Source organism: Myotis daubentonii, chromosome 1, assembly GCF_963259705.1.
Source record: "Myotis daubentonii chromosome 1, mMyoDau2.1, whole genome shotgun sequence".
Classification (NCBI taxonomy): domain Eukaryota; kingdom Metazoa; phylum Chordata; class Mammalia; order Chiroptera; family Vespertilionidae; genus Myotis; species Myotis daubentonii.
In genome coordinates this window covers 137,090,642-137,114,734 of record NC_081840.1, presented here as the reverse complement: position 1 = coordinate 137,114,734, position 24,093 = coordinate 137,090,642, and the positions used below count along the sequence as shown (strand labels likewise).

Below are 24,093 nucleotides of genomic sequence, written 5' to 3'. Positions count from 1 at the left end.
AAGATCAGATCCAAAAGTGTTTTTCTCAGTCAAGCTGACATTTAAATATAAAAACAATCTCAATTATATTATGAGACTGACGCGCTGCCTGCTGCGCTAAGAGGGCGCCCAATCTCAATTATAAACAAACCAATGTCCTATATGACCTTTTTGAAAAAATAAGAAAAATTAAAGTCAATAAACTAAGAAGTAAAGGAAGAAGCCACAATAAAAAGACTGGTGACAAGAATTCAATTAATTTAAATACAGATTGAGACTAAGCAATTATGGAAAATGTGGTCACAAAATATTGATGCTATAAACCTTGACAATGTGAAAAATGGTAACATAACAATAGAAATCAAGCATGGAGGGGGAAGGAGGAAGTGGAAAGAGGTTCATTTGTGATCATTTTCTGATATTCCTCTGTAGCTGGGGCTCAACAGATGTAGTCTGAAGTTGCTAAATCAAGAATTGGAGAGTTAATGATAGTAAATAAAGCTATAATGATTGTAGCAAAACAAAATGCCCCAAACTGATAATAAACCTTCCAAATTATCTAAAGAAACACATACAAACACACACTGGTAAAACCAAATATAGAAAAGACCACACATATAACAATTGATAGTAATATAAAACTTATAACATGGATTAATAAATACTACACATATCTCTTATATATATAAATGAGAATAAGTTCATCCATTACAAAAGGCTATAGAATAGATTAAAAAAAAACTCACAAAAATCTAACTATGCATTTAAAAGAATGAAATACAGTACAACTGCAAAAAAGAGGTGATTCTTTGATGACAGCATAACAGACAACCAGATAAACCACCAGCTAGCGTAATAATCAAATTACAGGAAAAATGTACAAAATTAGAAATAAAAAGGGAAAATAACTGTTAATATAAAGGAAATTTAAAAAATTAAAAGATCTTAAAAATACATTTGAAAATATAAGTGATAAATATTGAATAGAAGCAAAGATAGATAAATCTAAACAGACAAATAACAGTGGAAGCAATTATAAAAGTTATTGCAGATCTCCTTCCTTAAAATCTCTAAGCCTATATGGTTTTACTGTTAATTATTTAAAACTAGAGGCCCAGTGCACGAATTCGTGCACCGGTGGGGTATGGCTGACCCAGCCCCAATCGGGGTGGATTGGGGCTGGGCCTGTTGGGAGAAGGAGATGGCGGGAGGTTGGCCGGCTGGCTTGCCCCAATCAGGGCCGGGCTGACTGGGGGGAGGGCAAGGGCGATTGGCCAGCCAGTGGGCCCCTCCCCGAATGGGGTGGGGGGACCAATCGGGGGTCAGCAGCTGGGGTAGGGGCTGGGGGAGGTTGGCTGGCCAGCCCCACCCCTGATTGGTGAAGGGGGTCCAACTGGGGGCAGAGCTGTCTGGGGGAAGGGGCAGCAGGCCAATTAGGGTGGTGGGGGCCCACCGGGGGTGGGGACAGCCAGGGAGAGGGGTCACAGGCAGTTACCCAGCTGGCCTTGCCCCTGATCGGGGTGGGGAGAGCCGATATGGGTAGGGCTGGGTGGGAAGAGGGGCTGCAGGAGGTTGGCCAGCTGGCCCCACCCCCTATTTGGGTAGGGGGCAATTAGGGGCAGGGCCAGCTGGGGAGAGGGGCCGCATGCCAATTGGGGTGGTGGGGGCCCATCAGGGGAGGGGCTGGCTGGGGGGAGGGGCTGCAGGAGGTTGGACAGTCAGCCCTGCCCCCTAGTGGGATGGGGGGCAATCAGGGGCAGGACTAGCCGGGAGGAGGGGCTGCAGGCCGACCGCGGTGCGGTGAGTCAATCAGGGGTGAGGCCAGCAGGGGGGAAGGGCTGTGGGGGGGTTGGCTGGCTGCCCTGCCCTCGATTGGAGTGGCAGAGGCCCATCAGGGGTGGGGCTGGCCAGGAGGAAGGGGGCTGGCCAAGGGCCCCACCCCTTGATCGGGCCAGTTCGCTGGCTGCAGTGGGCGTCATAGTGACTGGTTGTTCCAGTCGTTAAGGCATTCTGGTTGCTGGCTTTATATATATATAGACTAGAGGCCCAGTGCACGAAATTTGTGCATGGAGGGGGGGGTCCCTTCAGCCCAGCCTGCACCCTCTCCAATCCGGGACCCCTCAGGGGATGTCTGACTGACAGTTTAGGCCCGATCCTCTCACAATCTGGGACTGCTGGCTCCTAACTGCTCACCTGCCTGCCTGCCTAATTGCCCCTACTAGCCCCACTGCCAGCCTGATCACCTCTAACTGCCTCTGCCTGCTGGCCTGGTCGCCCCTAACTGCCCCCCCTCCCCCGCCAGCATGGTTGCCCCTTACTGCCCCCCCTGCTGGCCTGGTCACCCCCAACTGCCCCCCCCAACAGCTTGGTCACCCCTCACAGGCGCCCCTGCTGGCCTGGTCACCCCACACAGCCAGTTGTTCAGTCGTTTGGTTGTCCCTCACTATACCCCCTGCCAGCCTGGTTGCCCCATGCAGCCTGCTGCTCAGTTGTTTGGCTGTCCTTCACTAACCCCCCTGCCGGCCTTGTCACCCCACTCAGCCTGTTCGGTCGTCCGTTAGGTTGCGATGGCCCCTGGCTCTTTATATATATAGATAGTTATGAAACAGATAAGTTGGATAGAATTTAAACTGTGGCAAAACAACAAAAAGGGAAATTTTTCAAATTGTATTTATGAAGAATTTCTAACACTGATATAAAAACTTGATAAGAAAAGGCCAACCCATTTACCAACATTTATTTAGAAACCTAATAAAACAATGGCAGTTGTAGTTGAGCAGTTCTTAAGAAAATATGCCAATTTGGTTCCTTTCTGGACTTATTTGACTCACAAATCGTTCAAGAGTGTTTTGTTTAATTTCCACATATTTGTGAATTTTCTGGTTTTTCTTTTGTTGTTGATTTCTAATTTCATTTCACTGTGATCAGAAAAGATACATTGCATGCTTTCAGTCTTTCTAAATTTACTAAGACAGTATGGCCAACATACGGTCTGTCCTGGAGAGTGTTCCGTGTCCCTTGGGAAAAAATGTATAATCTGCTATTGTTGGGTGGAGTGTTCTGTATAGATAAATTCTCTAGCTAGCTAACTAGCTAGCTATTCACCAATCCACCCCCATCCCATCTTTCTATCTACCATACTACGGGAACTTTATACCTATCAAGCCCATGGCCTAGAGGTTCAGGTGGCTGGTTTGCATCATCACTCAGATCTATGCTCAAATATAACCTCAGAGAAGTTCTCTCTGACCACAGTGTCTAACATTGTACCACACCTCACCACATCCTTTCACTCTCTATCTTGTTTCCTGGTTTGTTTTCTGCTGAGCATTATCACAATCTGAAGTTATATTATTTATTTGATTCTTGTTTGTTCTCTGTCCTCTCCCAGCAGAATATAAGCTCAATGAAAGCAGAGACTATGCTTTGTTCACAGCAAGAGCTTAACAGTTGATGAATATATTTAACATTTTAAAAATATCATCTGCTCTTCAAAATAGCACACTATTTTTACTTAAATAAATTTGTTTATATGGTTTTTCAAGCTGGGACATTTGAGAGGCTATTCTCATGCCTGTATAATTTTTCTGTACTTTTTCCTCTGCTTAAATTACTACTTCTAATTTCATAAAAACTTTTTATTCTTGGCTGTGTTGGGAATTGAAAGTTGGATCATCTAGATCAGATTACACAATATACTTTATAATTTTAAAGTTATATGCTAAGTAAAAAATTTCACTATTTGCAAGTTTGGCTAATTGAAATGACTGTTCTCTCCAAAATTATGTGCTTTTTAATGTTATATTTTAATAAGTTATAAAAAATAAAATTATTTACTGTTTTTACTTTGTCTCTTACTATCTTTAACATTCCTTTTCTTTCCTATATCAATGTCCCTTTCTCTTTGTCCATTCTCCCAGAGTTGCTTATATTCTCATGTGCTTTGAGTCTCAGATACAACCACACATCGCACTTGATTCAGCATCTTGCTCCTCTTTTCTGTCTCTGTGCCGGTCCCTGACAATATTTTAGAATCTATTTTAAAGTTAGACTAGTGTTTAAGAAACATGAAAGTGAAAGTGGTTGTTAAATACAACCTGGGGTTAAACCACTGCTTTATTTCTACTTTCTGGGCGCATTGGTTTTTTGTTGGTAATGAAAAGTAATTACTGTAAGGAGTAGATATGGTCCCCATGTCCTGGAAAGAACAGAAAGAGAACTCTCCCATTTAAAAGTGGGATTGTGCTCCAAACAATTTTTACTGCAGTTTTTAATCCTGCCCTTCTCGAAGCTCACCTTTTTACTCTAGGAAGTCTTCTCTTTTGCCTGGATCCTTTAAGAAATTGTCATCTATATCACACATTCTAGGACATTGTACTTTTGTAATTGTTTCATGTTGTAGTACTGTTTCCCTTTCCACCCTGAGTAGTGTAAGCTTCTTGAAGGCAAGACCATGCTTTATCTAGAAAACAAATAAGCAACTATTTAAATAGTACTGTGGCTCTAGGTTATATATCCTGTAGGATTAGACTTTTAAATGATGTGTTAATGATCTGGTTTGTGGTTAGGGTGTCTAGTCATTAGCTACAATTTCAGTTTCCTGAATTTTAAGTTAGTAGATAGAAAAGAAACATTCTTTATGAGGCATTGTCATTTCATCAGTGTAATTCTATGCTCCTTTTTTCTATTGACTGATAGAATCTGTTTAATTATTGATTTTTAATAATGTGATAAGCACCTATGACCCCCACTACCCAAAACAAAAGCCAGGACCAACACCTACATCTAATGCCTGCTCTTCGTCAACCTGTTCCCCACCTCTTCCCATCTTAGGTCATAGAGAAGTAGAGAACGGTATCCAGCATTTTACAGATGATGAAACTGAGACTTAGGGAGGTTGAGTTTTTCAGATGACACAGTAAATGGACCATCTGGGATCCAGACGTAGGTGTGTTAATTCTGACACCAAGCTTCTAAACTGCTCATATATTCTCCCAATTATTTGTCTGCAGGATGGCAGGGAAGTGCTGTTTAATAAAATAAGCAGATCCTGGGATTTAAATCTTAGGAGAGAGAATAATCACTGAAGAGGATAATGGTCCATCTCTAACCTTGAGTTTTGTTTTGTTTTCTTATTCATTTGTTTTCTTTACCCAGCCCTCTCTAGGTTAGTTCACAGTTCAGCTGTCCTAAGGCTGGACATACTATAGTTGGTTCAGGTTTCAAAAATCAAACCAAAGGAGATATGATAAGGACAGCATTATGGAAATTGCTTAGGTGTGGAAGAGACTTTTTCTAAATGACCACCTTGTTACAAATGGCAGTAATGTCAATAGAAAGGCCTTGTTTGTACACTGTAGAAAGAACCTCGTTTGGTCTTCAATTAATGGTGGTTAGTGTGCAGTCTGCTGTTCTCTAGAAGAATATATAAAACAGACTTATACTTGGTTGTTTTATCCTGCTAACATAGTGAATTACAGATGAGGGCACACACAGACACACAGACACACACACACACAGACACACACACACACACACACACACTTTTCTCCTGTAATTCTATTCTACATAGAAATGCAAAGTTAAAGACAGACTAATTACTGTTGTCTTAAGAAAACCCATAGAATGATGTGTGCCCAGATACCCAGAAGAGTATCAATAAAAGTGAAAGGTGTATCCACTGGACATCACAGGGGTTTGTCCTCAGATAATTTTTCTTTTATTTTTAATGGAGAAGAATATATATGTGTATATATATATACTAGGGGCCCGGTGCACGAAATTCGTGCACTGGGTGTGTGTGTGTGGGGGGGGGGAGTGTCCCTCAGCCCAGCCTGCCCCCTCTCACATACTGGGAGCCTTGAGGCGTTGACCCCCATCACCCTCCAATCGCAGTATTGGCCCCTTGCCCAGGCCTTACGCCTATGACAGAGGTGTCAGGCCTGGGCAGGGGACCCTCATTTCCCCCCATCACTGGTTCTGCCCCCAGCCCAGGCCTGATGCCTCTGGCCCAGGCATCAGGCCTGGGCAGGGGACCCCCAGACCCCTCCGATTGCTGGCTCTGCCCCTTGCCCAGGCCTGATGCCTCAGCCAGAGGCATAGACCCCCATCACCCTCTGATCACCTGATCAGCCCCTTGCCCAGGCCTGACGCCTCCGCCAGAGGTGTCAGGCTTGGACAGGGGACCCCCATCTCCCCCCGATCACTGGCTCTGGCCCCCGCCCAGACCTGAGGCCTCTGGCCCAGGAATCATGCCTGGGCAGGGGACCCCCATCTCCCTCTGATCGCTTGCTCCACCTCCCGCCCAAGCCTGACGCCTCTGACCCAGGCTTCAGGCCTGGGCAAGGGGACCATCATATCCCCCCAATCCCCGGCTCAGCCCCCCGCCCAGGCCTGATGCCTCAGCCAGAGGAGTTGACCCTCATCACCCTCCGATCACCAATCACCGGATCGGCCCCTTGACCAGGCCTGAGGCCTCCGGCAGAGGTGTCAGGCCTGGGCAGGGGACCCCCAGCTCCCCGCAGTTGCAGGCTCTGCCCCTGCCCAGGCCTAACGCCTCTGGCTGAGGCGTCCGGCTCGGGCAGCGGGGACCCGCAGCTGCAGCGGCCCCGCGATTGTGGGCTCCACATTAGGCCCAGGCAAGGGACCCCTAGCTCCCGGGACTGCCAGCTTCGACCGTGTCCAGCTCCCATCGCTGGCTCCACCCCTACTTCCTGCTATCACTGGCCAGGGCGGCAAAGGCGCCTGATTCTCTGATCATGGCTGGGGGGCAGGGAAAAGGTGGCCCCAGGGCCGCCTTTGCCCTGCCCCCCAGCTCTTAGCTCCCCCCTGGGATTCCGATCACTGTCAGTGGCAGGGGGCTTCTTCCTGCTTTCCCTTTCGCCTCCCTGCATTGTGCCTACATATGCAAATTAACCGCCATCTTGTTGGCAGTTAACTGCCAATCTTAGTTGGCAGTTAACTGCCAATCTTAATTGGCAGTTAATTTGCATATAGCCCTGATTAGCCAATGAAAAGGGTATCGTCGTACGCCAATTACCATTTTTCTCTTTTATTAGTGTAGATATGTAAAAGGCTAATATGCAAAGTGTCCCCATGGGAGTTTGACCGGGAGACTGGGAGTTCTATTGCTCGCTATGACATGCACTGACCACCAGGGGGCAGCGCGGAACAAAGGAAGGCCCCAGCAGGCAACCAGTAGCCAAGGAAGGAAGGCCCCTGCCAGCCCTGATCGCCAGCCATGCCTAGGGACCCTATCTGTGCACAAATTTCATGCACCGAGCCTCTAGTGTAAAACATGATGTTGGAAAATTGTAGAATGATTGATCCTTAACAATAGACTTAAACTAGAAAGAAAGAGTGACTAATTGGGTATCAAGGGTGTGTGATGAGTGAGGAAGTCATTATTATAACAAAGAGAGGAAAAGATCCCTATTAATAATGCCAAGAGGGTGAAGCACTAAGATGAAGATATTAGATTATCAAGTACTTAGAGCTCTTCACAGTGATAAGATTAAGGTAAATAAGAGAAATAATATTACTACAATAAAGCCTGTCAACAACTTATATGGGGTGCTTTACCTGATTCCCAATTGTAATTTGGTGGAGTTTTTTATTTGTACTAACCAACTTAATCATCTCTAGTACTTAAAAAATAAGGGAAATTGCTCAAAATTATGGCTCATACATTCTATTTGTGTTGTTCATCACACATAGCCTGGAACACAATCACATGGTATATTTAGTTCTTATTTGGCTGATACTATATACTATGTTCTATAAACTTGAACATGCATAGATATCATTGCTTTTATTTCAGTGATACAAATCTATATATTCCACTTAGCTGAAATGACTACTTATGGAGTCCAAATGCTCAGTATATTCAAACTTCATAATATTTTTGTCTCTGGAATTTAAAAATGTAGAAAGAGTTCCCCTGCTTTTTTCCAAAGTGAATTCCTTTTTTTTTTCAAATGGAAAGACTCTCTGACTAATTAGATAAGGAACCAATACAGCCCTGAGCAGATGTCAATTGATTGAGCACCTCATATTTATTATACACAGGACCAGGCACTGAGCACAGGAGTAGAGGAGAGAAGATCTATTTCATGCCCTCGGGCTTCAGTAGAACTTGGGATCTATTCTATGTTTTTTTCAAGCATCATTTCTCTTCTAAACTGTATAACATTTCAACTCTTCCAAGGATGGTACATAACTACTCCCATTCTAGATGCTTAGGAGGGAAGTTATTTCATTATTTACAATGGAAGCTTTAGGGTATTAGGAATTAATCCTGCCTTTCACCTTGGTTAAGAAAAGCTGGTGGATTGGGGAGATATAAATATTAAATAAATATGTACACAAGTATTAAATTATAATTGTGAAAAGACATTGTGAGAGACTTTGCCAATAGGTAGACCCTTGGCCAAATCCATGATTAAGTAGGACAGCCTTTCACTCAGACAAGTCTCCTGGTTAAATTCTTTAATTTTAAAAATTTGGTATTATATCTGGAAAATATCAACAAACCCAAGGTAACCTAGATGTTTTTGTATGTTATCTCATGGGAATTTTATAGTTTTGCATTGTACATTTAGGTCTATAATCCATTTTTAGTAATTTTTGCAAAAGGGGTAAGCTCTTCTAAATTCCTTTTTTGGATGTGGATGTCCAGTTGTTCCAGCAATATTATTAAAAAAGACTATCTTTTAAACTTTGAATTGCTTTTCTTTGTCAAAGATCAGTTCATTAGTTTTCTGGGTTTATTTCTAGATGCTCTATTCTGTTTTATTGGTTTATTTGTCCATACTTTTACCAAAACTACACTGTCTTGATGATCACAGCTTTATGGTACGTCTTAAGTCAGGTAGTGTCAGTCCTCCAATTTTGTTCTTCTCCTTCAATGGTGTGTTGGCTATATCAGGTCTTTCGTCTTTCCATATGAATTTTAGAATCAGTTTGTTGATATCTGCAAAATAACTTGCTGGAATTTTTATTAGGATTGCATTGAATCTATAAATCAAGGTGAAAAAAGAAGAACTGATATCTTAATAATACTAAGTCTTCCTACCCATGTATATTAAATATCCATTTATTTAGGTCGTCTTTGATTTTTTTCCATCAGCATTTTGTAGTTTTCCTTATATAGATCTTGCACATATTTTGTTAGATTTATACCAAAGTATTTCATTTTTTTGTTGTGAATATAAATGGTATGTTTTTTTTATGTCAAATTTCAATTGTTCATTGCTGGTATATAGAAAGCAATTTGCATTGGTATATAAACCTTGTATCCTGCAACCTTGCTATAATCACTTAATTCAATGAGGCTTTTTTGGTTGTTGTTGAATCTGGGATTTTCTACATAAACTAGGGGCCCAGTGCATGAATTTGTGCACCTTGAAAAGAACTGTGGGCTGCAAAGCTGTGGTGGGCACAAGGGCGGGTCTCGGCCCATCTTCTGTGCCCCCACCTGGCCCCTCCCACCACAGTCCCTGGTCCCCTGTCTGCTGGCAGCCCTGCTTCCCCCTGTCACTGCTCCCATGCGTTGATGGTGCTGGCCCTGCTCGCACCCGCTGATGGCGTGGAATGATTGGGGCCCATTGCCCCTCAGGAGCAGGGGGCAGTGGAGAAGCCCTGAGAGGCGATCAGGGCCAGCAGCCACAGCTCACACCCGCTGATGGCACTGAGCGATCAGGGCCAGCAGGTGTGAGCGGCAGCTCCAGCGCCAGCAGCGGGTGTGAATGGGGCCAGCGCTGGCAGCAGATGTGGGCACCGGCAGCAGCTGTGAGTGCCCGGCGGGACTGCGGTGCACAGGAGCAAAGAATTTTCAGTAACCACCAGAGGCTCGCCCCTATGACAGTGACTGGTGCCCCGCCTTGGTCTGGAGACCCCGCTCACCTATTCCACGATCCCGCCATGGCAGATGCCCACCATGTTCCACGCACCTGCTCCCTAGTGGTCAGCGCATGTCATAGCGACCGGTTGTTTGGTTGTTCAGTTGTTCCACCGTTCGGTCTATTTGTATATTAGGGTTTTATATATAGATAGATATAGATAGATATAGATATAGATATAGATATAGATATAGATATAGATATAGATATAGATATAGATATATAGATATATCATATCTTCTGCAAACAGACATATTTTATGCCTTCTTTCCCAGTATGAAAATCTTTTATTTCCTTTCCATGTCTTATTGCATTAGCTAGACCTTTCAGTACAATTCTGAAAGGGAGTGGTGAAAGGGGGCATTCTTATTTTTGTTGTTAGTGGTATAACTTCTAGTTTCATACCATTAAGCATGACGTTTGTTGTCAATTTTTTACAGATCTTCTTTAGCAATTTGAGAAATCCCCTATTTTTAATTTGCTCAAAGTTTTTTTTATCATAAATGAGTGTTGGGTTTTGTCAGATGCTTTTTTTTGTGTCTATTGATATGATGATGTGAATTTTCTTTTTAGCTTGTCGATGTGATGGACTACATTCATTGATTTTCAAACCTTGAACCAGCTTTGCATACTTGTGATAAATTGCACTTGGTTAAGATGTATAATTTTTTTAACACATGGTTAGAATTTATTTGATAATATTTTGTTGAAGATTTTTGCATTGATATTCATGAGAGATATTAGTCTGTAATTTCCTTTTCTTGTTATGTCTTTGTCTGGTTTGGGCATTTAGGATAATGCTGGCCACATAGAATGAGTTAAGAAGTATTCCCTCTGCTTCAATTTTCTGGAAGAGATTATGGAAAATTGGAATAATTTACTCCTTCAATGTTTTGAGGAATTCACCAGTGAACTCATCTGGGTCTGGTGCTTTCTGATTTGTCAGGCCATTAATTATTAATTCAATTTCATTAATAGGTATTTGCCTATTCAGAGTATCTATTTTTCCTTGTATGAGTTTTAGTTTCATCATTCAAGGTTTTGATCCATTTCATCTATGTTATCAAATTTGTGGCCATATAATTTTTCATAATATTTTTAATTATATTTTTTAGTTCACAGTTCATATATTTGGAAACAGTAATAGTTGTCATGATTATTTTATTTTCTATCTCTGTTAAGAGTGGCTCTAAAAACAGCCTAATGGCCCTAGCCTGTTTGACTCAGTGGATAGAGCGTCAGCCTGTGGACTGAAAGGTCCCAGGTTCAATTCCGGTCAAAGGCATGTACATAGAATGAGTTAAGAAGTATTCCCTCTGCTTCAATTTTCTGGAAGAGATTAGGGAGAATTGGAATAATTTACTCCTTCAAGGTTTTGAGGAATTCATCAAAATGGTGGTTGGGGGGCACATCCCCAGTAGGGGGTGTGCAGGAGGCAACTAATCGATGTTTCTAACTCTCTATCCCTCTCCCTTCCTCTCTATAAAAAATCAATGAAATCTATTTTTTAAAAAAACAGCCTAATGATTCACATAACTAGATAAGCAAATCAAGCTTTATAAACTTATAACAAATATTAAGTTACTGGCATTGAAAAGCTGGGTTTGGGTATAGACAAGTATGCTGTTTGCTTTAAATCTTTGAGTACCTTGGCTTTTAATATTTTATTCTTATATTCAAGCAGAAAGTGCATGACTTCATTTCATACAATAAACTGATCTAAGAGTGGAAAATTTGTAGGGATGAAGGAAATTCCAAGTTTTTGTGTGTGCATAAATAGCTTTATATAATAAACTAGAGTCCCGGTGCACAAAAATTTGTGCACTCGGAGGGGAAGGAGGGGGTACCTCAGCCCGGCCTGTGCCCTCTCGCAGTTTGGGACCCCTCGGAAGATAACGACCTGCTGGCTTAGGCCTGCTCCCGGGTAGCAGAGGACAGGCCCAATCCCTAGGTGCAGCCCCTGGTTGGGCTCAGAGCAGGGCCGATTGGGGAGTTGGGGCGCCGCCCCCTGTCATGCACAGAGCAGGGCAGATTGGGAGGTTGCGATGCCACCCTCAGTCATGCTCAGGGTAGGGCCGATTGGGGGGTTGGGGCACCGCCCCCTGTCACACTCAAGGCAGGGTCGATGGGGAGGTTGCGGCGCCACCCCCTGTCACGCACAGAGCAGGGCCAATCAGGGAGTTGGGGAGCTCCCGCCTGTCACACACAGAACAGGGCCGATCAGGGGGTTGGGGCGCCGCCACTCTCACACTCAGGGCAGGGCTGATGGGGAGGTTATGGCTCTACCCCATCACACACAGAGCAGGGCCCTTGGGGTGGGGGGGTGGGGGCGCTGCACCCTGTTACACACAGAGCCGCAGGGTGATCAGGGGGTTGGGGAGCTCCCCCCTATCAGGCACAGAGCAGGGCTGATCAGGGGGTTGGGGTGCCTTCCCCTGTCACGAACAGAGCAGGGCTGATAGGGAGGTTGTGGCCCCGCCCCTGTCACACACAGAGCCGCAGGGTGATCAGGGGGTTTGGGCGCTGCCCCCTGTCATGCTGATCCCGGTGCTGGGAGGCATATTACCCTTTTACTATATAGAATAGAGACCTGGTGCATGGGTGGGGGCCAGCTGGTTTGCCCTGAAGGGTGTCCTGGATCAGGGTGGGGGTCCCCACTGGGGTGCCTGGCCAGCCTGGGTGAGGGGATGATGGCTGTTTGCAGCTGGTCACACACCCTTCAGGGTGGGAGTCCCCACTGGGGTGCCTGGCCAGTCTGGGTGAGGGGCTGAGGGCTGTTTTCAGGCTGGACTGAAGCTCCCAACTGCTCCTTTTTTTCTTTTATTCTGGGCCAGCTTTAGCTCTGAGGCTTGGCTCCAGCTCTGAGGCTTCAGCTGCTGAAAACAGGTATCTGGTTTGTTTCGGTTCTATAATCAAAACTCTGTATCAACTCCAGCTCTGAGATCCCAGCTCTCTGAAAGCTGGTTTCTGGGGTTTTTTTTAGCTTCTATATTTGTTACAATGTTTTTTAAACTGCAAGCTCAGAGGCTGGCAAGGCAGGCAGGGAACATTGGAGTCCTCTGTCACTGAAGCAACCAAGCCTCATGTTCAGTTTAAGCTGCCTGGCTGCCGGCCGCCATCTTGGCTGGCAGTTAATTTGCATATCTTGCTGATTAGCCAATGGGAAGGGTAGCAGTCGTACGCCAATTACCATGTTTCTCTTTTATTAGATAGGATAGGATATGCTGCCATTAAAACATTATATAGGGACAGTACAATTTAAAACTTCAACTTCTGATTACAGATTACCAAATCTAATCCTTCTCATTATTATCATTAATGGCATAATTTATTTGCTTTGAGGTAAATATGATCTCATTATACTATACACTATATTAAGGATGACATACCAATATCAATCAAGAAGGTGAAACAAACATGTAATAAAGTCCAATGAAATAAATTCAGCTCTGTGAAACTATGTTTTATGTTTGCTGACACATTTTTGTTTATGACCAATATCATCTTTAGTTCAGCATGTGTGTAATACTAACTGGAATTTAATTCACAAGTGTTATTTTTATTGGGTTTTCAAATTTGGAATGCTTTTGATCCAAAAGAGATACCTATGCCTTAAACACACACACACACACACAAGCACTCCTTCCTTCTGCTTTATAGTACGTATTAATACAGTCTCTCATTTCCTCGTACTGTGTTTTAATTGGAAGCACTTCATAGCCAAGGTCTGTGTTGCCCATTATTGTGTGTGTTTCTTGAATGTGAAGGTGGCGCAAAACTGTTTCTGAGGGGTAAAGTATACATCAGAGCGAAGTCTGGCAGCAAAGTTAGCAATACTTTTTGAAAAATAAGCACCCAACATGTTCTGCGCTGGGTTAGTACTCTTAGCTGGGTGGCTGTGATAAGTCTTTTTCTTTGAAATTGATAGAACAAACTTCGGAATGATTGAACTGGTGATGTAATGAAGAACTCCATGCAGCACCATAGGGAAGATGAAGGAGAGAAGAGGAAGTGGTCATTTGCTATGAGGCACTCCCATGCCTATCACTCTTCCAATCCCTTCTTTAACACATTCCAAAATTCCAGCATTATCTTGAATCACCTCACTCTGTACTGTTTCGATTAGACTTGCTGAATGAAAGGGCATTGCCACCATATGTCAACCTAACCTTATTGCCAGGTCCTGGCAAATAGTGATTTTCAAGGTGAATGGAACATCACTAAGCAGTAATGTGTGGGAATACTCCACAGAGGAAGCCAACAAGCTGGAGGCATTTCACTTCACAATGATTTCAGTAGAAAGTGTTTTACTATTTGTTTAGGATTTCATTTACTAGTATGTGAAACCTCCCTTGGTAAAGGTGTGAATTCACTGATTATTCCCTCTGCTCCAAGTGTGACTCCCTGGACAATAAGTGTACTTCCCATTCCTATTTTAAAAAGTCTTTATTGCCTGACCGGTTTGGCTCAGTGGATAGAGCGTCGGCCTGCAGACTCAAGGGTCCCGGGTTCGATTCCAGTCAAGGGCATGTACCTTGGTTGCGGGCACATCCCCAGTGGGGAGTGTGCAGGAGGCAGCTGATCGATGTTTCTCTCATCGATGTTTCTAACTCCCTATCCCTTTCCCTTCCTCTCTGTAAAAAATCAATAAAATATATTTTTTTTAAAAAATAAAAAGTCTTTATTATTCAGATTATTACAGATGTCCTTCCTTCCCCTCCCCCCCCTTACCTCCCTCCACCTGGTTCCTGCCCTGCCCCGGCCTTTGCACCCCATTGTTTGTGTCCATAGGTAATGCACATATCCATACAAGATCTTTGTTTAATTTCTTCCCACCCCCACCCTCCTTACCTCTGAGAATCATCAGTCTGCTCCATGTCGATGCCTCTGATTCTATTTTATTCATCAGTTTATTCTATTCATTGGATTTCTTATTCATTTATTTTTATTTTTAGATTCAACTGTTGATAGGTATGTTTTTTTGTAGTTCATATTTTGTAGTTCATATTTTTTATCTTTTTCTTTTTCTTCTTCCTCTTCTTAAAGAATTCCCCTTAACATTTCATGTAATACTGTTTTGGTGGTGAAGAACTTCTTTAGCTTTTTTTTGTCTGCGAAGCTTTTTATCTGACCTTCAATTCTAAATGGGTAGAGTAATCTTGGTTGTAGGTCCTTGCTATTCATCACTTTGAATATTTCTTGCTACTCCCTTCTGGCCTGCAGAGTTTCTGTTGAGAAATCAGCTGACAGTCATATGGGCATTCCCTTCTAGGTAACTAACTGCTGCTTTTAAGATTCTCTCTTTGTCTTTTGCCCTTGGCATTTTAATTACGATGTGTCTTGGTGTGGTCCTCTTTGGATTCCTCTTTTTTGGGACTCTCTGTGCTTCCTGGACTTGTAAGTCTATTTCTTTCACCAGGTAGGGGAAGTTTTCTGTCATTATTTCTTCAAATAGGTTTTCAATATCTTGCTCTCTCTCATCTTCTGGCTCCCCTATAATGTGAACGTTGGTATGCTTGAAGTTGTCCCAGAGGTTCCTTACACTACCTTCATATTTTTGGATTCTTTTTTCATTTTGCTCTTCTGGTTGGGTGTTTTTTGCTTCCTCATATTTCAAATCATTGATTTGATTCTCAGAATCCTATACTCTTCTGTTGAATCCCTGTATACTATTCTTTATTTCAGTCAGTGTATGCTTAATTTCTGACTGATCCTTTTTCATTTTTTTGGCACTCTCACTAAGACCCTTGAAAGTCTCACCAAGTCCCTTGGTGGTTTCTAAAAGATTCTTGAGTAACCTTATAATCATGGTTTTGAACTCTATATCTAGTAGTTTGCTTTTTTTGCATTTCTTTAATTTGTGACATGTTTCTTTGTCTCCACATTTTGGCTGCTTCCCTGTGTTTGTTTCTATGTATTGGGTAGAGCTGCTATGTCTCCTTGAGTTGGTAGGGTGGCTTTGTGTTGTAGGTTTTCTATAGGCTCAGTGGCTTAGCCTCCCCAGTGACCTGAGCTAGGAACTCTAGGTGCACCCCTTTGTGCACTGTGAGCATAGTCTTATTATAATTGATCCTTGATTGCTGTTGGTGTCACTGCGAGGAATTGACTTCCAGGCCAGTTGGCTGTGAGGACTAACTGCGACTACAGTGGGAGAGCTGCTATGCAGGAGACACCCCTATGTCTTGCTTCAGTAGGGCTATGGTACTCACTAATTCTGCCCCTTGAGTGTGTCATTTATGGATGTGTAGAGTTGTAATCTTGTGTAGTCTGACACTGACCACTGGTACACTGGCTCTTGGGTATCCAGGGAGGTGCAAAGTCAGCCATTGCCTAGGGCCACCCAGCAGGAGCTACAGAGAGATCTGCAGATTCCTCCTGTTTGTATCAGGTTTGGAAGTGCCCAGACTGTGCCCAGACCCGACCCAGCTATGAAGCAAGGCAGGCTGATGCTGGTGCTGGGTCTAGGGCCTTTTATTGATACGTTTGGGGCTCCCTGACCCAGCTGCAGCTTGTTTGAGAGATTTTAGCCTGAGCAAGGACAGGCCATTCATATGCAAAAGCTGCTACACACAGCTTGGGTGCAGTTGTAAATTGGATGTGGTGGGGTCTTAGGGAATTACCAGGGTGGAGCAAACAGAAATGGCCGCCAGTCAGCCCTGCCGCTGGGCAGGTTCTATCCAGCATAAAAACAATGATCCCTGTGAGCACTTTTGTCTCGGAGAAAGCTGCCCCTGACTTCCTGCCCCAATGCCAGACAATCCAGTTTCTCTTTGTATGTGTCTATTTTTCCCAGAGCCTCACCCTGGTGCTGGAGCTCAGAGGAAGCAGGATCTTGTAAGTTCAGTTCATGGTGCTAGCCTTTAAAGAGGAACAGCTGGGTCACCAGAAGCCTCTGAGTCACTGAGCCCCAACCAGCACTGGTTTTTATAGCCCATAGTTATGGGGATTTCTTTTCCCAGCTCTGGGACCCTGTGCTGGGGGTCTGGTGTGGGGGACTCCTTACTCCTCCGGGCAGTCTCTGCAGAGACAATTCCCCAATTATAAAAGCAGCACATATGGGTGCTGGACCATCCTGTTCAGCGCCTCCGCACCTCCTACCAGTCTCAGTGTGCTTTCTTCTTTACTTTTTTAGTTGTAGGACTTTCATTCAGCCAGCTTTCCAGTGATTCTGGATTATTGTCGTTCTGTATTTTAATTGTAATTTTGATGTGGTTGTGGAAGGTGGCGAGTTCAAGTGTTTACCCATGCAGCTATCTTCCTTTCTCCCCCTGTAATTCTTATCTTTGTTCCTTCATAGTAGATTTCCCTCCACCCCTTTGATATCTTTTAAGATTTTCTCTTCACCTTTGATTTTTCTGCAGTTTGAATATAATATGCCAAGGTATGGATATTTTGGTATTTATCCTGGTTGGTGCTATCTGAACATCCTATATCTGTAGTTTTGTAAGCTCTCAGTTATTATTGCTTGGAATATTTCTTCTGTTTTCTGGGCTCCTTCTTCTCCTTCTTATTCCCATTATGTATATACTAGTGGCCAGGTGCACAGAATTCATGCATGGGGAAGGGGGTGTCCCTCAGCCCAACCTGCACACTCTCCAATCTGGGACCCCTCAAGGGATGTCCAACTACCGGTCTAGGTCCAATCCTAGGCCTAAACCGGCAGTTGGACATCCCTCTCACAATCCAGGACTACTGGCTCCTAACCGCTCACCTGCTTGCCTGCCTGATTGCCCCTAACCACTCTGCCTGCTGGCCTGCTTGCCCCCAACTGCCCCTCCCCACCGGCCTGCTTGCTCCCAAGTACCCCCCCACCAGCCTGATCTCCCTCAACTGCCCCCCCCTGCCAGCCTGCTCACCCCCAACTGGCCCCCCCTGCTGGCCTGCTCACTCCCAACTGCCCACCAGCCAGCCTGATCACCCACAACTGCCATCCCATCCTGGCCTGATCACCCACAACTGTCCTCCCCTCTTGGCCCCTAACTGCCTCTACCTCGGCCCTGCCACCATGGCTTTGTCCAGAAAAACATCCAGAAGGTCTCCTGGAAGGTCTCCCAGTCTAATTAGCATATTACCCTTTTATTAGTATAGATAGAGGCCTGGTGCACAGGTGGGGGCCAGCTGGTTTGCCCTGAAGGGTTTTCCGGATCAGAGTGGGGGTTCCCTTGGGGAGCAGGGCGGCCTGGGCAAGGGGCCTGTGGTGGTTTGCAGGTTGGCCACACCCCCATTAGGGTGGGGGTCCCCACTGGGGACAGTGCCAGCCTAGGCGAAGGGCTGGGGTAGTTTGCAGGCCAGCCACGCCCCCATGGGGTAAGAATCCCCACTGGGGGGGCGTGGCCAGCCTGGGTGGGGGGCTGAGGGCCATTTGCAGGCCCCTCCCTCGGTGGCCAGCCTGGGTGACCCAAGCCTCCTGTGCTCAGGCCAGCTCCTTCAGCGGCTGGCCAGGGCAAGTGGGAAACTTGGCTTCCTCCATCACGCGGGGTGGCCCAAGCCTCCCGCCTGCTCTGGCTGGCTCTGTGGCCGCTACCATCTTTGTCCCGCTAATTTGCATACTCACTCCTGATTGGCTGGTGGGCATCATGAAGTGACAGTCAATTTACATATTTCTCTTTTATTAGTGTTGATTACACCTTTTGTAATTGTCCCACAGTTCTTGGATATTCTGTTCTTTCTTTTTCATTTGTTTTTCTTATTGCACTTCAATTTTGGAAGTTTCTATTTACATTTTTTTTCTGAGCTGTGTCTAGTTTATTGATCCAAAGGCATTCTTGATTTCTGTTACAGTGCTTTTAGTTTCTAGCATTTCCTTTTGATTTTTTCTTTGACTTTCTAGCTGTATCCTTACATTAACCATCTGTTCTTTTCACTTTTTCCATTAGAACCCTTGGCATATTAACCTCAGTTGTTTTAAATTCACAGTCTGATTTCAACTTCTCTACCATACCTGAGTTTGGTTCTGATGCTTGCTCTGTCTCCTCAAACTATTTTTTTGTTGAAAGCTAGACATAATGTCTTAGATAAAGAACTGTTGTAAACAGGTATTTAGGGTGAGATTTTATGTTTATTTGGCTACTGGTTAGGCTCTGTTTACTGCTTGCTGCAGCTGTAGATGTCAGAGGCAACATTTTCTCTGGTGTCTGATATTTTCCTTTGGTTTCCCTAGGAATTTCTTCCTAAACAAGACCTAAGACAGTGATTCTCAACCTTGGCTGCACATTAGAATCACCTGGGAATCTTTTTAAAATCCTGATTTCTGGGCCTCATCCTCGGGAAATTCTGTTTCTTTGTTATGGGGTGGGGCCACAACATTAGCAACAAAGAAACAGAATTTCCGGAGGATGAGGCCCAGAAATCAGTATTTTAAAAAGATTCCCAGGTGATTCTAATGTGCAGCCAAGGTTGAGAACCACTGATCTGAGATGTGCAGTTCTGTTGTTTTCCTCTGTTATTATACAGGAGCCTGTTAATGAAGCAGTAAGATATTGAGGAAGGAGAAACATGTTATAGTCTTAAGATTAGCTCTCAGCGTTTTAGTGAAACTGTGTCCTTGGGATGGAAACGTATGCTTCTTCGTTTTGGTTTGTTTTGCTTCCCCTGCAGGTGAGAGAGGAAAGTTAGAGTGGGCTGGGATTGAGCATTTCCCCTCCCTACATGGCTTAAACTGCTGTGAAAAAATAGTTTCTATTTAGGGCAGGCCCTTGTTAGAAGAAGAAAAGAATTATCTGAACCTATTTTAAAGGGCTACTTTTCCCAGAAGCAAGCGGAGATCTTTTCCCAAGAGAGCCAGGTAAGGCTCTTGGAGGTAAAACTCAGAAAAGTGTGGAGACGCCCCCAAACTGGATTTCCCTGGAATTTTTATCTCTCAAACTTGTCCACATTGAGCCTCTAGCAGTTAATTAAACACAGGCTAAGTTTTCCTATCCCAGTGCCGGTTCCCGTGGAAGCCCCTGCTCCTGAGCTTTCGCTTCAGGATGACGTGATTCTCTGTATCTATTTGTCTCTCGCTTCAGTTTTGGAGAGTGTGGTTTGCCTTGGGACCTCCGTTCTCTGGTGGATCTGAGAAGAATTGCTGATTTTTAATTTGTTCAGCTTTTTTTCTTACTGTGATGTCAGGAGTGATGATTTCCAATCTCCTGACATACTGGACTGAACACTGGAAATTCTTTGCTTTCATTTGTATGTGTTATATTATTTTAATTGTGCCTTATCCCTATTTTAAAGAGTTTAGAATGGCTGACAAAACATTGTGTGTGTGTTATTTAAATTGCAATTAGATATTAAAGCTACAAAAAGAATGAAGCAAGAATGATGTTTAAATTGGTTATTATAGTTACTGTGCTTAAGCATTACACTGGACCAGGAATTACCTGAAAGCAATATCAAACAAGAGAAATATTATGGGTTACACAGCTATCTACCTGGCTGAGTAAATATGACAATTTTTGAGTAAAGACAATATTCTTCTGCTTCTAAATTCTAAAGTAAACTTACCACATGGAATAAACATGTGGAGCACTGAGCAACAGGCATATAGCAGGTAAATTTTTTGGCAACAGTTGACAGATACATGCTATTTTACATAGCCCTTTTTCATACTAACTTTAAGTAAAAACCAGCATACATGTTTGACTCAGTGAAGGCAATTCCAAGAGGGTCAACATTAATATGCGCTCGAAATATACTGACACAACATGACATTAAATTAGAACCTTTACAACCTTAAAGAATGAGTGGATGGCTTGGGAGTCTATCTTTATTAAATATAACTTTTCTTAGTTTGGCTTTAGTAGTCATTGGGTGTTAGATGGGACCCAATAAATGACACCACCTTTTACCAACCACAATTGAAATTGACTGGAGCATAAAATGTATCAGTCAGCAGGTGGAGGTCCTACACATCATCTTTATTACCGATAGGGCTGGTTTTGGAAAATGTGGCCTCTAAGTGTAGGTAAGTGGACTTCCCACTCCTGAATCCCAGAAATAGACTGACATACACATGGTCTCAGGCAGCATTAGACCAGAAAGACCCTCCTCAAAGGGCTTGGGAAGAGCAGGTTAGAATATTGGCTTTTTTCTCTCGTGAAAGTATAGTAGTCCAGCTCATTCACACCCAGTTTCTTCTCCTTCCAAACTCCCCAGTCATGTTAGCTCATAAGGGCAGAGAGAAGCCAAGATGTTTTGTTGTTAGGATTCTTCCACGAGGAAGGAAACATGGAAAGTGAAGTATTCATGGAAGTAGTAATATCTGGAAAGGTGATTCAAGTCTACTCTCTGGCAAAAGATCTAAAGCATTGACTGCTAATTAAAGACATACTCATAATATCACTGTGTATGTCATGTAAGTGGATTTCATATGACATTTGTGGATATCATATCTGCATTTCTGTTATGAACTATAGAAATGATCCCTGAAAGTATAGTCTTTGCATTTCTGTTATGAAAGTTGAGAGGCTCAAGCTATTGGTCAGATGGGGGGCTGCCCTACTTTGGCCTGTGCTGGGATCTGTGAATCAAACCAAAATCCTCCAAAAAAAAGCATTGCAAGTGCTTGATTGAGATACCATACTTCTGTGCCCTAGTGATTTTGGCCCAGAAAACAATGCATTGTTTGCTTTTAGGGCTGTAGCAAAATGTCAGTAAAACCAATTAAATGACAGATTTGAAGCAGTGTGAGCTCTTGGTATGAACATGGGGCTGCATTAGCTAAAAAAAAAATTAAAAAAAAATGTATTCCTCTTTCCCCCAGGGCACACAGTGACTTCATGAATCAAGCAAAGAAGGAATTTAGAGTTCTAAAATAAAATTCACTTTTAGGGTGGTTGGAGGGTTTGTGCAAAAATACATTTTATTTTAAAGAGAAAGATGAGAAACCAAGATAATAGAAATACAGGATATACTTTTTCATTTGCTGCCAAAATATTTGATTTGTGTCATATTAAAGAGCTCAGTAACTTTATGGGTTAGGCTAATTAACCACAGGTCATTTAGTTTAGTGACATAACTATTCCACAAACAAGGGTTGAAAACTACGCACAGTACGTGGTCTGAGCTGCTTCAGAGTTGAACTTCAGCAGGGTTGGCCAGAGGAGAATTTCCACCTTTTGCAGTTTCCTTCAGAAGGTTCCACTGGGAGCTCAATACGAGCAGCTGAAAAGTGTAACTGCTAACTCTTCCATTTGTTTCAGCAAAGGAATTTAATTATATACATAATTCACACATCTTTGATTGTTCTTTCTAAGCCCCTTTCAATATTGCTTTGGTTGCTAATTGCAGATTGCCTGGAGTGGAGGGGAATGAGATCTGCAAAGTAAACATTTATTATTTCTTTATTTAGTAAAGCTGCAGCTGATAAACACATCCAGTAATTAGAAGAGACTGTGTGCCATGGAAGAAGGAGATTTGGATAATAATAATGTCATAAAGACAGCTAGAGTCACTATTATTATCCAGTTGTCCCTCAGTATCCATGAGGGATTGGTTCTGCAGATACCAAAATTGGTGGATGCTCAAGTCTCTTATATAAAATGGCATACTATTGCATATAACCAATGCACATCCTCCTACATAGTTTAAATCATCCCTCGTTACTTATCATGCCTAATAAAATGTAAATTATATGTAGATAGTTGTTATTGTTTAGGGAATAATGACAAGAGAAAAAGTTTGTACGTGTTCCGTATAGACACACCCATCATAGTCCTAACTACATAGTACGCATCAGCAACATTACATTTAAAAAAATATTTTCAATCTGCAGTTGGTTGCATCTGTGGATGCAAAACCCACAGATACACAGGGATGACTGTACTTACTGGTCCATGATGAATTGATTTCTTGTTTCTTCACGTTTGTTGGGGGTGCCATAGTTATATTGTTTCAAATGAAACTGAGTGCTAAGTTCTTCAATAGGTGTATATATATTGTAAAGGAGGGAAGAGAATTGGCAACTTCTAAAATTCAGTTATCTGTAAATCCTACTCACTGCCTCCAAACTCAATTACCTAAAGCCAGATTTTATATCATTTAACTCCTAAAAAAAACCTTTGATAGCTCTCTTTTATCCAGGAAAAAATAAACTTCTTTAAAGCAAGTTTGGGGAAAGAATTTAAGGTCTTCCATAATTTAGCCAGAGTTTATTTATCCAGAGACTAACCACTATTATTAATTAGTGTCTAGTCATATTAATCTATGATAATTCTTCAAACCCTGCATGTTCTTTTTTTTTATAGCAAAGGTGGAAAATTATTGAAGAATAGATACAGACTTCCACATGAGGAGAGGGAAAGAGTCCCACAGAACTGACTCCCAAGTAGGGAGGGGGAAAAGGGTGCCCTGCATGTTCTTTTTTATCTGATGTTATTTCTCGGTCAATTCTTTATGCAGTATAACATAGTGGATATAAGCAGAGTCTCTATGTTTCAAACATTGTTCTATTGCTTAGTTGTTGAATAATCATGGACAAATTTAATCTATCAGTGCTTCAGTACATGCATCAATTAAATGGAGTTAATAATAATATTTATCTCATAGTATTGCCATGAAAATTAAGTGAAGTGCTGCATGGCGACTGTTTAGAACATTACTTGGCTCATAGTAAGCATGCAGAAAGTATTGGCTCTGATGAAGATGATGATGATGATGATGATGATGATGATCATGGTGGTGGTGGTAATGAATGGAATGCCCTTGTCTAATATCTAGTTATTTAAAAATTTACTCAATTGAAATTCCACCTTCTCTAAGAAGACATTTTTCTCTTGCCATGTTGTTTTAATCTTTAAATTTTTATTTATTTATTTTTCAATCACAGTTGACATTCAATATTATTATATACTAGAGGCCTGATGCACGAACTTCGTGCAAGGGGCTCGGCCCTCATAGCCAAGGCTTCGTCCATAAGGTCATCCGGAAGGACATCTGGAAGGTAGTTTGGCTGCCTGGTCTAATTAGCATATTGTGCTTTTATTATTATATATTAGTTTTAGATATATAGCATAGCAATTAGACAATTATGTAATTTATAAAGTAATCTCCCCAATAATTCAAGTACCCACCTGGCACCATACATAGTTATTATATACTAGAGGCCCCGTGCACAAAAATTTGTGCACTCGCGGGGGGGGGGGGGAGGGCTCCCTCAGCCTGGTCTGTGCCCTCTCGCAGTCTGGGACCCCTCGGGAGATAACAACCTGCTGGCTTAGTCCTGCTCCTGGGT

The 24,093-nt window shown here is 43.0% G+C and overlaps 1 pseudogene; it reads right to left on the bottom strand.

Moving 5' to 3' along the window:
- Nucleotides 1–8,819: 8,819 nt before the first annotated feature.
- On the bottom strand, nucleotides 8,820–22,698 carry LOC132235071 (mitochondrial outer membrane protein SLC25A46-like; annotated as a pseudogene).
- Between the last annotated feature and the right edge of the window lie 1,395 nt (nucleotides 22,699–24,093).